The sequence below is a fragment of the Rhinopithecus bieti genome, unplaced genomic scaffold (genome assembly GCF_001698545.2).
Source record: "Rhinopithecus bieti isolate Rb0 unplaced genomic scaffold, ASM169854v2 scaffold_49457, whole genome shotgun sequence".
In the NCBI taxonomy this organism is placed as follows: domain Eukaryota; kingdom Metazoa; phylum Chordata; class Mammalia; order Primates; family Cercopithecidae; genus Rhinopithecus; species Rhinopithecus bieti.
The window spans coordinates 2,109,124-2,124,489 of NW_016820128.1; the positions used below are offsets into that span (position 1 = coordinate 2,109,124).

The 15,366-nt window shown below is 36.5% G+C and overlaps 1 pseudogene; it reads right to left on the reverse strand.

Moving 5' to 3' along the window:
• Window positions 1-2,496: 2,496 nt before the first annotated feature.
• LOC108520288 (60S ribosomal protein L23a pseudogene) lies at window positions 2,497-2,973 on the reverse strand (annotated as a pseudogene).
• Window positions 2,974-15,366: the final 12,393 nt, after the last annotated feature.

A 15,366-nucleotide genomic window follows, 5' to 3' on the forward strand; every position in this document is an offset into this window, starting at 1 on the left:
TGCAAAGTAGAAGAGGAATAACTAGTTCCCAATTCATTCCATGAAGCTATTCTCTGCCACCAAACCCAGACAAAGACATCACAAGAATAATAAAACAGAACATAGACCATATCCCTTATGAATTGAAATGTAAATATCCTAAAAAGTAAACTGAATTTGAACTGCCCATGGGAGACTTTCCTAAAATCTTGACCCACAATATCATGAACACAACATTTTTTATACCATTATATTTAGGGCTATAGTAGAATAGCAGCAAATAAGTTTATGTGTATGCATGTGTGTATTATATATAACTATACTATATTATTATGTATTATACATGTAACAATTATAGAAGATTAGACAAATCTAGTAATATCTAATTAATATTTAATTTATTGCAAATCTAATAACAGTTAATTTGTTGTTTTTATTTAACAGTAATGGCAGTTGAGACCAAAATATATGTGAGTTGTTGAAAGTCATTTAACCCCTACATGATCAAGTCTGAATTTGAACCCAAATATCCTAGACAATACTTCTCTGGAAGCTGGTATTAGGTGGATATTGAACCAATTCTTCATTTGTTTCAGATCTCAGAAAATGTAAAACTTTAGAAAAGGATATGAATATTGTACATAAAATAAGGGGTAGACATTTCTTTTTCTTCATTTTATAATCTAGAAATAAAACCAACATAGGAAATTTATATGCATGTTTGTATGTTTGTGTTAAAGTATACGAACATATATTTTATTTTCAAGGAAGAAATTATTTTCTAAACAAGGACAAATCTCCAATCCTCCAAGTATCCATCAGAATGTGATTCAATAGGTTTTACAAAATCCTAGTTCAGATGTAACTTAATCACTAGTCATTATTTTGATGTGGGCCATACGTAGGACTCAGCTGCTCAGAATTCTTAGCCAACAAGATAAGTCCTTGACAGGTTGCAATGGACTTGTCTATTTTATTTTGTTTTTTTAAAACAAAACCAGTGTTGAAAAGAGAAACTTGGTTAGAATTTCCGTCTTTTTTTATAATGAATACTTTGCAAGAAAAGGAAACAAAAGGCTGTGAATAAGGAAGATTGTTAAGTTATACTTCTATGCATTTTATCCCTCCCTTCATTACACAATATTTATTGAACATCTATTACTTGTTAGGCATGCTGGAGACAGGCGGTAAACAAGACAGCCAAGTTCTCTATCCTTATTTTATTGCGGGAGAGAGAACCAATCAAAGATCACAAGGAGACAGGATGAAAGAAGGAAACCAGCCAAGTTACTACTAAGTAGCGGAACTGAGAGATATCTGTATTATCTACTGACCTTATGATGGCATCAGTAGAGATGGAAGGATGCGAATAAATATGAGAAATGCTTGGAGGCTGAACACAAGTAGTGCAATTTGTGTATTATGTTTGTTTGTGTTATATTGTTTGATGTTTCATATCAGTGATGTTACTTAAAATATGCTTAACCACATATCTGTTAAAGCCAAATATAATTTGCTCTTCATCATTGTACATTTTTAAGTATTTTAGTGATAATACATTTTAATAAGTTTATTAAATCATTTTCAAAGATTTTCTCAAACATGAACTTAATGGAACTTACTTTGTAGATTATTAACTTTCAAAGTCACAGAAAACAAAATGGAGAGAAAAAAATCTCAGGTTTGGTAAGTTGCTAGATACGGAGAACTTTGGTTCTCTCTTGTTGCCCTAAACACAAGTGGCTGAACATTTTTAAACTTAATGCCTAATAATGGAAATGAAAGTGATACCATTGGCATTGGCGGTTGTTTGTATTTCTGCTAGATAAGTCACTTGAATGAAATGACCAAATCAAGTTTGTGATATGGACACAGATAACACCACCCATGGTATCAAAGATGAGTACCTAAAAGAGTTTGTAAAAATTACTGATAGGCTGAATTTATATTTTTCAAATGATATGCATATAATAAATTAAAATGTCAATATTTTAAAATAGTCACAAATTTTGTTTATTTATTTTATTGTTATTATTTTTTCCTCTGAAGTCCTTGTCCTTTACTGGGCAAGGGGTGAGGGAAGCAGACAGACTGGTTGGAGGTAGTAGACAGGTATGTGAGGACAAAATGCTACCCGAAAGCTAGCCAACCCATACTCCACTGAAATGGATGCTAATGCCCTTCAAACTATGGGCATTGGTTTCACACACATCATCTTCCAGGGATAAAAGAAGGGGTTCTTGTAAAGCTTCTTGTTACCCTCAACGATGGAGGCAAGTTCTGAGTTCTGGTTTTCCTAGGACACTAACTCTAGTCACAAAGATCTCTGGAGTGATCAAGCATGGTGGAGTGGCAGGGTGAGTGTTTCAAAAGTATAAGTAGAACCAGAGAGTACTGCCCAAGCCCTGTTACATCAGGGCCTACGTATGGCCTCCCAGCCCAACCAGAAATTGACAGAGAGGCATGTATATGGTGAAAAGATATACACATATTTAGAATTAGCCAACTGGACTCAGTTTAGATGATCCCAATTTTGTTTGCAACATCCAAAGCATCGTAATCAGGCAGTCGAACATAATAAGCCTTCTTCTCTCTATCAGGCCGAATCAGGGTGTTGACCTGACCGTGGCCACATCAATGTCATAGAGCTTCTCCACAGTCTGTTTGATCTGGTGCTTGTTGGCTTTAACATCCACAATGAACACAAGTGTGTTGTTGTCTTCTATCTTATTCATGGCCAACTCAGTGATCAGAGGAAACTTAAAGATAGCATAGTGATTAAGCTTGTTTCTCCTGGGAGCGCTCTTCTGAGGATATTTGGGCAGCCTCCAGAATCGCAGTGTCTTGGGCTTCCAGAAGGTGGGTAATGTGTGGATCTTCTTTTTTTGTGTGGCTGTGGACACCTTTCAACACTGCCTTCTTGGCCTTTAAAGCCTTCGCTTTGTTTTCGGCTTTAGGAGGAGCAGGAGCCTCCTTCTTCGCTTTCGGCGCCATCTTGTGAAAAGGGTATTTGTTTATTTTAAATAATTAGTTTCTCTCTTTGCACCTACTTGAAATTATCAGAGAATGGAAATAAGATGAAATAAATTTAAATGATAAAACTAACATTTTAAAGTATATTTTGATTGTTGCATCCCGTTTGTAAGTATTGAAGAGCTGTAAGTTATCTAGTTCTACACAAAGCTCTGTGAATAAAAAGCATAAGGCAAAGTACAACTTTTCAATGTATCAGAAAAAAAATATATTCAAAATGCCATATGCGAAGTGTATGCTCAATTCAAGGTGTTGAAACCATCAAGCCTCATGCAAGCTTTTTCTTAGCTTCTGTAATATCAAATAAGCCCTGCTATATGTCTTGATTTACCATGAAAGTTAAGTGTCACATTTTAGGCAAATAAAAATTATTAAAATTTGACAGCTGGCAAATTATGCTAACATCTGGTAACAAATCATTCTTGACAGTTCAATAGTACACTTCTTATTCCATAGCTATTAATATTATAAACAGCAAAATGCAAAAATTATAGCACCCAACTAACATATTCCCTGAAGTGATAGAAGGAATGCACTGTTTATCTTAATGTGTAAGAAATGTCATCTTTTCACGTCTGAGGTTTGAAGTAGATTAGAACTGAATAACTATAAACATGGGTGGCATCATGCAGTGCCACAAGCTAAAAAGAGATTTGAAAATTTCTGAATTTGGAGTGACATGATGATACATTTGCAGTATGTGGGGGGAGTAAAGTAGTAAGAATAGACTGTAACCAATAATAGTAACAATAAAATGACATTACATGCTTATTCATCACTCATCTGGTATAATATCACTTTCTTGGTTAAGTTGGCTAATAGTTATATATAACGGAATTTCTAACTGGTACTTTAACAAAATCAAGTTCTAGAATCTAGTAAGTGGTTAATTCCTGTCTGGCTCAAATACCTGGCGTTGGGATATGGATGTTCCTTGCTCTCACTCAATTTCTTTAAGAGGGAAAGGAATTTTCTTTCAGCTTTTATTTTGATAGTGGTGGTTTGACCCATAAGTCAGTCTCATTCACTTAGAAATGTTACAAAAAAAGGAATATAACACATAAAAATATAAACTTAACCAAAACTTAAATTGTGTTTACAAAATAAAAGCTGAACTGGGATGTGGGCATCTGGATTGTAGTTCTGGCTTGGTGGTCTAAAAATCTCTGTCCCTCCATGAATGCAATTTTTTTTTTCTTTTTCTTTTTAACTTTTGTTTTAAGATCAAGGGCACATGTGGAGTCTTCTTATATAGGTAAGCTCATGTCACAAGGGTTTATTGTACAGATGTTTTTGTCACCCAGGTATTAAGCCTACTATCCATTACTTAGTTTTCTTGATCCTTTCCCTCCTCCTATGCTCCACCCTCCAGTAGGCCCCAGGGTCTACTGTTCCACTCCACATGTCCATGTGTTCTCATCATTTAGCTCCCACTTATAAATGAGAACACGCAGTTATTTGGTTTTCTGTTCCTGTGTTAGTTTGCTCAGGTTAATGGCCTCAGAGCTCCATTCATGTTCCTGCAAAGGACATGATTTCATTCCTTTTATGGCTGTGTAGTATTTCATGGTGTATATGTGCCACCTTTTCTTTATCCAGTCCACCATTGATGGGCATATATGTTGATTCCTTGTCTTTGCTCTCGTGAATAGTGCTGCTGCAAACATACGCATGCATGTGTCTTTACGATAGAATGATTTATATTCCTTGGGTATATACCCAGGAAAGGGATTTCTGGGTCGAATGTTATGTCTGTTTTTGGGCCTTTGAGGAATTGCCACACTGTTTTCCAGATGGTTGAACTAATTTACACTCCCACCAACAGTGTATAAGCATTCATTTTTCTCCACAACCTCACCAGCACCTGTTAGTTTTTTACTTTTTAATAATTGCCATTCTGATTGGCGTGAGATGGTATCTCACTGTGGTTTTGATTTGCATTTCTCTAATGATCAATGATGTAGAGCTTTATTTTCGTATGTGTTTTGGCTGCATGTGTGTCTTCTTTTGAAAACTGTCTGTTCATGTCCTTTGCTCACTTTTTAATAGGGTTATTTGTTTTTGTTTTTTCTTGTAAATCTGTTTAAGTTCCTTATAGATGCTGGATATCAGACCTTTACCAGATGCATAGTTTGGAAATATTTTCCCCCATTCTGTAAGTTGTCTGTTTATTCTGTCAGTAGTTTATTTTACTGTGCAGAAGCTCTATAGTTTAGATCCCATTTGTCAATTTTTGCTTTTGTTACGATTGCTTTTGCTGTCTTCATCATGAAATCTTTGCCCATTTCTATCTCCAGAATGTTTTTATTGCCTAGGTTGTCTTGCAGGGTTTTGCAGTTTTGGGTTCTACATTTAAGTCTTTAATCCATTTTGAGTTGATTTTTGTATATGATGCAATTTTCTTACTGTAAAATTAGATTAAAGGAACATAAATTCTATAGTCATTTCTAACTATGGAATGCATGTGCTCTTAACTTAGATCAAACTCCAATTGAATTTAGAAAATCTAGTCAACCAGGAACTAATTGATTAAACTTGCTGAATGATAAATGTAGAGAATTTTACTCACTCATACTTTTGTGTGTATCAGTCACTAAGATCATATAATTAAGCAAAAGCAATGGTAGCTCTATTTTTCAATATACATACAATTTTTAAAGAAAAATACAGCACCAAGTACAATATGAATTAACATAAGCATTTTATACCTTGATGAGAGACCCCAAGTATAAAATAACACTTCTAAAATGGTATCCTAAAAAACTATTTTATATATAGATATATTTTAGGAAGCTCCTCTGTTTTGTTTCTTGTTTGGCTGTAAGATTGCAGAGTTGAACATTCTAAAAATAATCAATGACTGAGAATTCATTTGCTTTACCACATTTATAGATAATTTATGGATGGTTTTTCACTTCTCTAACACTCAAGCCTCAATTCATTTTCAAATACATCAAGTGTCATTTTAAGTATACAGTGGGCTCTTAATGAAATTTTCTGTGTCTTATCTTTTAAATGTTTCAGAGATTTTTATTTTAAACTTGGTAAAAAAATCAGAGTAACCTTCATACATTTTTTATATTCTATAAGCTGAAATTAAACCACATTTTTAAAAAAAGAATTTAAATTCTGAACTATATTGCTTTATTACAGCAACAGAAACTTGTGCCCTAAATCAAATGTCCTATAAAAATATAGAAATATTGTATTTTCACATTTTGCAATTTTTTTTTATTATACTTTAAGTTCTAGGGTACATGTGCATAACGTGCAGGTTTGTTACATATGTATACTTGTGCCATGTTGGTGTGCTGCACCCATCAACTCGTCAGCACCCATCAATTCGTCATTTACATCAGGTATAACTCCCAATGCAATCTATCTCCCCTCCCCCCTCCCCATGATAGGCCCTGGTGTGTGATGTTCCCCTTCCCGAGTCTAAGTGATCTCATTGTTCAGTTACCACCTATGAGTGAGAACATGCGGTGTTTGGTTTTCTGTTCTTGTGATAGTTTGCTAAGAATGATGGTTTCCAGCTGCATCCATGTCCCTACAAAGGACGCAAACTCATCCTTTTTTATGGCTGCATAGTATTCCATGGTGTATATGTGCCACATTTTCTTAATCCAGTCATAGTAGTTTTTCATTATGCATACTTGTCATTCTTTTTCCTTTTCTCTTTTTTTTTGTGGAAAATTTAAGATTTGCAGAGGAAAAATTATAAAAACTATACTCTTTTGTTGTTGCAGTTGAATGCTAGATTAATAGAATAGTGAATCTTCATAGTTGATGACTGCATACGTAAACATTAGACTGTAGGGTCGGTAAATTTAGTTTTATTTTACAATAAAGTTTATTTAGATTGACTGTTTATGAAGAATAGCATCCTACTTTCTCTAAAAGTTTTCTTCTTTGACTGAGGAGGTTACTAAATTAAGCTGCTCACTTGTGAGGAAGATCTGCTGGTTCAAATGCCGGAGCAATGGGCCACCTGCTATAACAGAGAAACCTCATTGTTTTAAAGAGGTTAGCAAGCCTAATAGAAACTTGGTTACTGCCATGCTCTCACAGACTTGAGATTTTCTCTTGCTTCCTTCTGATATCCACCTTTGCTTCTGGCCTGATACATTTAAAGAATTTGGGAAAGAGAATCACTGAGAAGCAGGGGTTCCACTGCCACTACTATTTCAATAGCGGAGGTGGTGTGCTATAGAAACTTGGAGGATGGGTTATGTTATTAGCCCACGTTCTTTATCCCTTTGTTATAGGATCTTTGAGGTGCCGCCTTTCCGGCCAGAAAGTTCTGTGGCCAGTGGTGCCTTTGCCTGAGTTTTGCTTGAGCCTGCTGGGCTCATTCTGCCTACTCAGCCTGGCAGGCTGTGCTCAGCTCATGCTACCAGCCTGGATCCCATGCCTCCACAGAAGACTGAGTCAGGCGTGGAATGGTGAGAGATGTGTGAGCAAGCATCGGGTCTGGTCACACTGTGCAGCCAGGCAAACCAGCTGCTGCCACAGGGTGGGCAGCTCCAGGTGCTGGCATGGGCTTGGGCTCTCTGCAAGGCTGCAGCTGGACCAGGCACATAGCAAGCAGTTTCTCTGACTGGCACTAGGGAATGTGCTGGTGCCTGGAAGCTTGGAGATGTCAAAAACTGCAGGGCTTCAAAGAGGTAGTCACAGCCCTGGTTTGGGGAGTTCCCAGGTCTGGGCTCCCCGAAGGGCTGCAGCTCTTCTCTCCTTCTCTTCCCGGTCAACACGGAGAGCAAGAAGTATGTTTCAGACCAGTTTGTGTTACCGCAATTTTCGCCTTGCCATTCGGCAGGTCCTGAATTTTTGTCCTGCAACCAGGAAGAACGAGTTCTGCAGACAAGCGAAGGGTGAGCAAGATGAAGAGGAGCTTTATTGAGCTATAGAACAACTCAGTCTCTCGCAGGGGGCATCTCCTTTCCACAGCCAGGGTGTCCCCTGAAGTATTCCGCTCCCAGCAGAGAGGGTAGCTCCTCTCTGCAGCCAGTCCTGCCGACGTCTGTAGCTCTTAGCAGAGAGGAGCCCCTGGAGTGTGTAGCTCCATTCTGCAGCTAGTTGTCTCCACATCTGCTCAGCTCTGGTTGAGCTGGGGCTTTTACTGTGCAGAAGCTCTTTAGTTTAACTAGATCCCATTTGTCAATTTTTGTTTTTGTTACAATTGCTTTTGCTGTCTTCCTCCCCTTCCTGGAGGAAGTGTGTGCTGACTGGTCCACAAGCAGCAATGGGCGGGGCCAGAAAAGGCACCACAAGTTCCCATTCCAGTCCGGGGGACTGGCAGCCTGGACCCCAGCCTTCAGGCCCTCTGTGGCCTGAAGGTGGAGCCTCGCTAGGGACCCACCCCCTTCCACCCAGGAATCTGTCTGCTTCCTGCTGCCTTTCATGGCACCCAGGCTGCAGGTGCCAAGGGGCAGCCAAGGTATTCAGCTTTATGGGACAAGCTAGAGCAATGTAGTGAGGAATGGAGATGTAATAGTTGAGGGTTTAGCAATTTTAAATAGGGCGATATTGACAGACCTCAATGAGAAGAGGGTGTCAGGGTGAAAAATCAGAAGTGAGGAGACTTCTGGTTTCAGCTCTGACATGTAAAGGACTTGGAAGTCATTACTGTCATCCTTACAACAAGAAAAAGGCTGAATGAACTGAAAATCAGTTACTTTTCTTGGACCCATCAGATAAGTAAGGTTAAAGGGAAACCTGCCACCCTGAAATATGAAGATAGATGTGAATCCAGAGAGTTACAGAAGAGACCTACTCATCTGGAGTAGCAGCTGCTAGAGACATAAATTAACATCAACCAAATAAATGGTAATTTTGTTAGATTGCTGGAGGCTGAGTGTGAACTAACATGCTTATGGTGTTGCGTCTAAAAACAAACCAACAAAGCAAGGTTACCTAGATTTTCTCCCATGTTATCTTCTAGGAGTTTTATAGTTTTGCATTTTGCACTTAAGTCTCTGTCTAGAATCTTTTTATTTTCATATGGACATCCAAATCTTACAATACCTAGTTTTGGAATCTGTTCTCTTTTCTCCATTGAATAATTGCCTTTGCTTCTTTGCCAAAGATCGGTTGACTATATTTGTTTAGGTCTATATCTGGGCCCACTCTATTCTGTTCTGTTGATCTACTTTTTCTATTCCTCCGCTAACATTGTGCTGTCTTGATTACTGTAGCTATATGGTAAGCCTGGAAGTCAGATAGTGTCAGTCTTCTTTTTTGTTCTTCTTCAGTATTGTATTGACTATTGCAGGAGGTTTTTCAGTTGTTGATTCTTTTAGATTTTATACTTACACAACCATGTCATCTGTGAACAAAGACAGATGATTTATTTCTTTGCCATTCATATTTATATATACTTTAATTTTCTTTTCTTATTTTACCAGTTATGACATTTGGTACAATGCTGATAGGAGTGGTAAGAGAGAATGTGCTTGGCTTGTTCTTATTCTTAGTAGAAAAGCATACTGTTGCCCATCATGAAGTATAATGTTTGCTCTGGGTTTTACGTAGATACTGTTTGTCAAAATGAGGAAGTTCCCCATTATCTTAGCTTGCTGAGAATTTTTATCTTGAGTGAGTGTTAGATTTCATTAAATGCTATTTCAGCATATGTTGGTATGGCTATATGATTTTCCTTTTGGTCTGTTGATGTGATGGGTTACATTGATTTTCAAATGTTGAAATAATCTTTCTTATCTGGGATAAATCTTTACTGATTGGGGGGGGGAGTTTAATACATGATTGGATTCATTTTGCTAATACTTGTGGAGGATTTTTGCATCTATTTTCATGACAGACATTGGTTTGTAGTTTTCCATTTTTGTAAGGTCTAAATGGCTTTAATATGGAGTAATACTGACCCCATAAAATGAGTTAGTAAGTTTTGCCTATGTTTCTTTTTTTTTGGAAAATATTGTAGACAATCAATATGATTTCTTCCTTAGGTATTAGAATTCATCAGTGAAGCCATCTGGGCTTGGTGCCGCGATACTATTATTTGGAAGGTTATTAAATATTAATTCAATATCTCAAGGCCTATTAACATTACCTATTTCTCCTTGTGTGAGTTTTGTAGTTTGTTTCAAGAAATTCATCCATTTTATCAAAGTTATCAAATTTGTGTGTTGTTCACAATCCTCCTTTATTATTCTTTTAACGTCCATGGAATTAGCAGTGATGCCCCTATTTCATTTTGGCTACGAGTAATTTTGTCTTCTCTCTTTTCTTGTTTTGTTAGACTTGCTAGAAGTTTATCAGTTTTATTGATCTTTTCAAAAACACAGTTTGTAGTTTATTGAGTTTCTCTATTGTTTACCTGTTTTAAACTTCAATGGTGTCTGCTATAGTTTTTATCTCTTGTTTTTTCTGGTTGCTTCAAGTTTATATGTGTCTTCTTTCTCCACTTTCCTAAGGTGAAGCTTAGATTATAGATTTATATTTTTGTTTTTTTCCTAACACATGGATTCAGTGCTACAGATACTCTTCTAAGTACTTTTGCTGCATTACACAAAATAAGGAATTATAACTTATGTTATTTTTATTTAGTTCAAAATATCTTTGATTTCTCTTGAGACTTTTTTTTTGCCCCATGCGTTCTTTACATGTTGTATAATCTCCAAACATTTCACTATTTTCTATCTTTCTGTTAATAATTTCTAGTTTAATTGCTACTGATTTCTAGCATATTTTGTATGATTTTTATTCTTTCAAATTTGTTCAGGGTTTGTTTTATGGATCAGAATGTGGTCCACCTTGGTGAATGCTCCTTGTGAGCTTGAAAAAAATATGTATTTTGTTGTTGGATGGAGTATAATTGTCAGCTAGATTAAGTTGATCAACAGTGTTCTTTAGGTCAGCTCTATTCGAACTTTTGTTCTGTGACATTGTTAAAAATGAATTAAAAGGCAAGCCACAGACTGTGTGAAAATATTTGCAAAACATATGTTTTATAAAGAACTTGCATCTAAAATATACAAATAACTTTTCATATATAACAATCTAAAAAATCCAATTAAAACATAGGCAAAGATCCGAACAGACACTTTATCAAAGAAAGTACACAGATGGAAAATGAACATATGAAAATATGTTTAACATGATTGCCATTAGGAAAATGCAAATTAAAGTAATAATGAGGTACTAGTCCACACCTATTAAAATAGCTAAAAAAGAAATTCATGACAATACCAGTTTCTGGTGAAGATGTTGAGCAAGAGGACCTCTTGTTCATTGCTAGTGGGAATGTAAAGTAGTGTGACTGCTTTGGAAGACAGTTTGGTAGTTTTTACGATTAACATAATCTGAACACATGATTGAACAATTATTCCCCTGGATATTTCCCCAATTGACTTGAAAAAGAATGTCCATAAAAATCTGCACATATAATTATCGTAGCTTTATTCATAACACCAAAAGCTACAAGCACCCCAAATGCCATTCAATATATGAATGGATAAACAAACTGTGGTACATTCATACAATGAAACATTACTTAGTGATTGAAAAGAAATGACCTATTAAGCCATGAGAAGACTAAGAAATCTTAAATAAATTTTTGTAATGAAAGAAGTTTGTAAAAGTTACATACTGTATAATTCCAATTATGTAACATCCTGAAAAAGGCAAGACTATACAGATAATTAAAAGATCAATACATGCCTGAAAGTTGGAGAGTGAGACAGGAGTAAATATAGGAATCACAGGCAATGTTTTAGGATGGTGAAACTATTCTGTATGATAATATAATTGTGAATATATGCATTTGTCATAACCCATTGAAATTTACAGTGCAAAGAGTGAACATATCTTAATGTGTGCAATTTTTAAGAAAATCATTTAAAGGGGCAAGAAAATCCCAGGACAGCATGCAAAATGTAATAAAATAAAACTGGATTACTTACATATGAAGCAACATCTTATATCAATGATATTGATACAGTTGGATTTATATCTGCCATTTTATGTTTTGTTGTTTTCTGTACATTTCCTAAATTTTTGTCCCTCTATTCCTACTATAATCCTTTCTTTTGCATTAAGTGAATGCTTTCTAAACTGACAGTTTAACTCCTTGAATAATTTTTTACTATTTTTTGAGAGATTTTAAAAAATGATGGCTCTTTGATTTACCATACACAACTTATCAAAATCAGCTCCACTTTTACGCTAGCATGTTTCCAGGGGCATATAGAAATATCACTCCTAGCTCTCGCTCTATTCCCTTTCTTCATTTTTTGTGTTATTGTTATACATTTTACATCTATTAATGCTAATCCAACAACAAACACGTTGTTATAATTATTTTTTTGTTTTATTTTTGCCTTTTTAAAAGTTTTAGATTCAGGGGTACCTGTGCAGGTTTGTTGTATGGGTATATTGTGTGATGCTGAGGTTTGGGGTCCAGAAGGCCCTGTCACCCAGGTGGTGAGCATAGTACCCAATAGGTAGTTTTTCAGCCCATGCTTCCACACTCCCAGTAGTCCCCAGTGTCTACTGTTCCCATCTCCATGTCCATGTGTATCCAATACTTAGCTCTCACTTATTAGGGAGAATATGCAGTATTTGGTTTTCCGTTCTTGTGTTAATTTGCTTAGGATAATAATAATTACTATTTTAAAATCTGTAGTCATTTTTAGGCCAGTATAGTTGTGCTTCCATCCACCTACTTTGTACTATTACTAATTATTTGCAAATATATTACACTTCTGTATGTTATGCCCTATAATGCATTGTATACATATTGCTTGATGCAATTACTTTTTAAATCATTTAGAAAAGAAAGCAGAAATATGCATTTGTACCATCTTTTATAATTACATAATTACATTTACTGGTACTCTTTGTTTCTTCATGTGGATTTGAATTACCATCTGGGGTCACTTACTTTCAGCCCAAAGACCTTTCTTTAGTATTTCTTGTAAGGCTAGTCTAATAGGCTTGATATGATGTGATGAAAATGGCACTTTACCTCAATGGGTCTTCCTCTCAAAAAGTTGTAACACAAGTCAAATCATAAGAAATGTCAGGCCGGGCGCGGTGGCTCAAGCCTGTAATCCCAGCACTTTGGGAGGCTGAGACAGGCGGATCACGAGGTCAGGAGATCGAGACCATCCTGGCTAACACGGTGAAACCCCGTCTCTACTAAAAATACAAAAGCTAGCCGGGCGAGGTGGCGGGCGCCTGTAGTCCCAGCTACTCAGGAGGCTGAGGCAGGAGAATGGCGTGAACCCGGGAGGCGGAGTTTGCAGTGAGCGGAGATCCGGCCACTGCACTCCAGCCCGGGCGACAGAGCGAGACTCCGTCTCAAAAAAAAAAAAAAAAAAAAAAAAAAAAAAATGTCAGAAAACCCCAAAAGGGGATTATACAAAAAAAAAAGAAATGTCAGATAAATCCCAATAGAGGTGTATTATACAAAATATAAATTTTTTAAACTGTCAAGGTCATTAAAAACATGTAGTGTCCTGAGAATTGTCACAGCCAAGAGAAGAAGCAGGAGTGGACATTGTTACTAACTGTAATGTGGTATTCTGGATGAAACCCTGAAAAAGATAAGCATACTTAAGTAAAAACTAAAGAAATATGGATAAAGTATGGGCTTTAGTTAATTATACTATATCATCGCTGGTTCATACATTATGACAAACATACCATACTCATGTTAAGATGCTAATAATAGGAGAAAATGAATGTAGGGTATATGGGAACACTCTGTACTATTGTCACAATTTGACAATAAATTTTAAACTATTCTTAAATATAAACTTTATTTTTAAAAAACAAATAAGATAGGGATTCTTCAGTAGGTTAGCTATCTCTGGATAAGACATTCCTAAGTGATAGATCAGCTGGTGTTAAGACGGAAATGTGTCTAGGGTGTCTGGGGCACAATGAAGAGACCAGTGTGACTGGAGTGGCATGAACATGAGGGAAAGTCGTATTGGAAGTTAGAGAGGTAACAGAGGATAGGAAGAAACATCTTTTCATGTTTAGAGGCCACTTCAAGGACTTAGATTTTATTGTAACTGAAATATGTGGGTTTTGAAAGGGTTACTGGCAGTTTTATTTGAAATAAACCGCAGAGAGGGAAAGAATGCAAGGGTGGAAGCAGAGATTCTGGTTGGAAGTCTTACAGTAATCTGGAAGGAGTTGGTTGTTAGCAGTGGGAACAATGAGAAACACTTGACTCTGGATATATTTTGAATACGGAGGCAGTAGGATATTCTGACTAGCTGTGGGGTGTGAGAGAAAGAGATATATCAAGAATGACTATAAAATTTTGGGGGTATCTGCAAGGTTAGAATTGCCATTAGCTGTGATCCAATGGGAGAAGGTTTGGGAGAAAGGTTGGAGGCTCAGATTTGAGCTTGTTTGGCTTGAGATGTATATTTAACATCTAAGTAAAAGGTATCAGGAAGCAGAGGGGCAAAGAAACCTGTAATTCAGTAGTGAGATCCAGGTTATAGTTATAAATTTCTAAGTAGTTAACATGTAGATAGTGTCTAATGCCATTAGATTGGATGAAGTCACAAAGGGAATAAATAAGGAAGTCCAAGAAGCAATTTATTAGAACATACACTACAAAGAGGTCAGGAAAAAGAGAAAAAGATTCAGAAAGAGCTGTCAATGACCTAGGAAAAGGAGGAGGAGGGGAGGAGGGGCAGCTGGAGAGAGGTAAGAAGAAAGAAAGAGAAGAAAGAGGAAAAAAAAATATTTCCAGGAAGAGAAATGTCTGCTGCAGCAAATGCTACCACTGGATTAAAAAGAGGACTGAGGGTTGGCTTTGAGTTCAGTAATATGAAAGTCACAGCTTGGGAAGGGGGTGGTAGAGTATACCCCTCAATGATCACAGAGAATATAAACCATTTCAAATAGCTTTACTGAATATAGGAGCAAATAAAATGACAAGAACTAGAACAAGGAAAGTGTAGTAAAGATAGTTTTGTGTAGATGAAAAGGATTGCTGTCTCCTATACAAGTAGAGGACTGGTCTTGGGTAGGAGTGTGGACAGTGCACCTATAGTAAGAAATGTGAAGGCAAATCAGGTTGGTACTGGTGCTGCTGAGGTGGGTGGACATGATGGTGAGAGTCTATGCAAGATCTCAGTCAATGGTTTTCATTTTCTACCACTGTATTATTAATGCATTACTATTTCCTCCCTAATTTATTTGAGCATCAAAACAATGTTGTAAAATATATATATATATGTATATATATATATATATAGAGAGAGAGAGAGAGAGAGAGAGAGAGAGAGAGAGAGAGACTGATTCTTGCTCTCTTGCCCAGGCTGGAGTGCAGTGGCACAATCTCAGTTCACAGAAATCTCTGCCTCC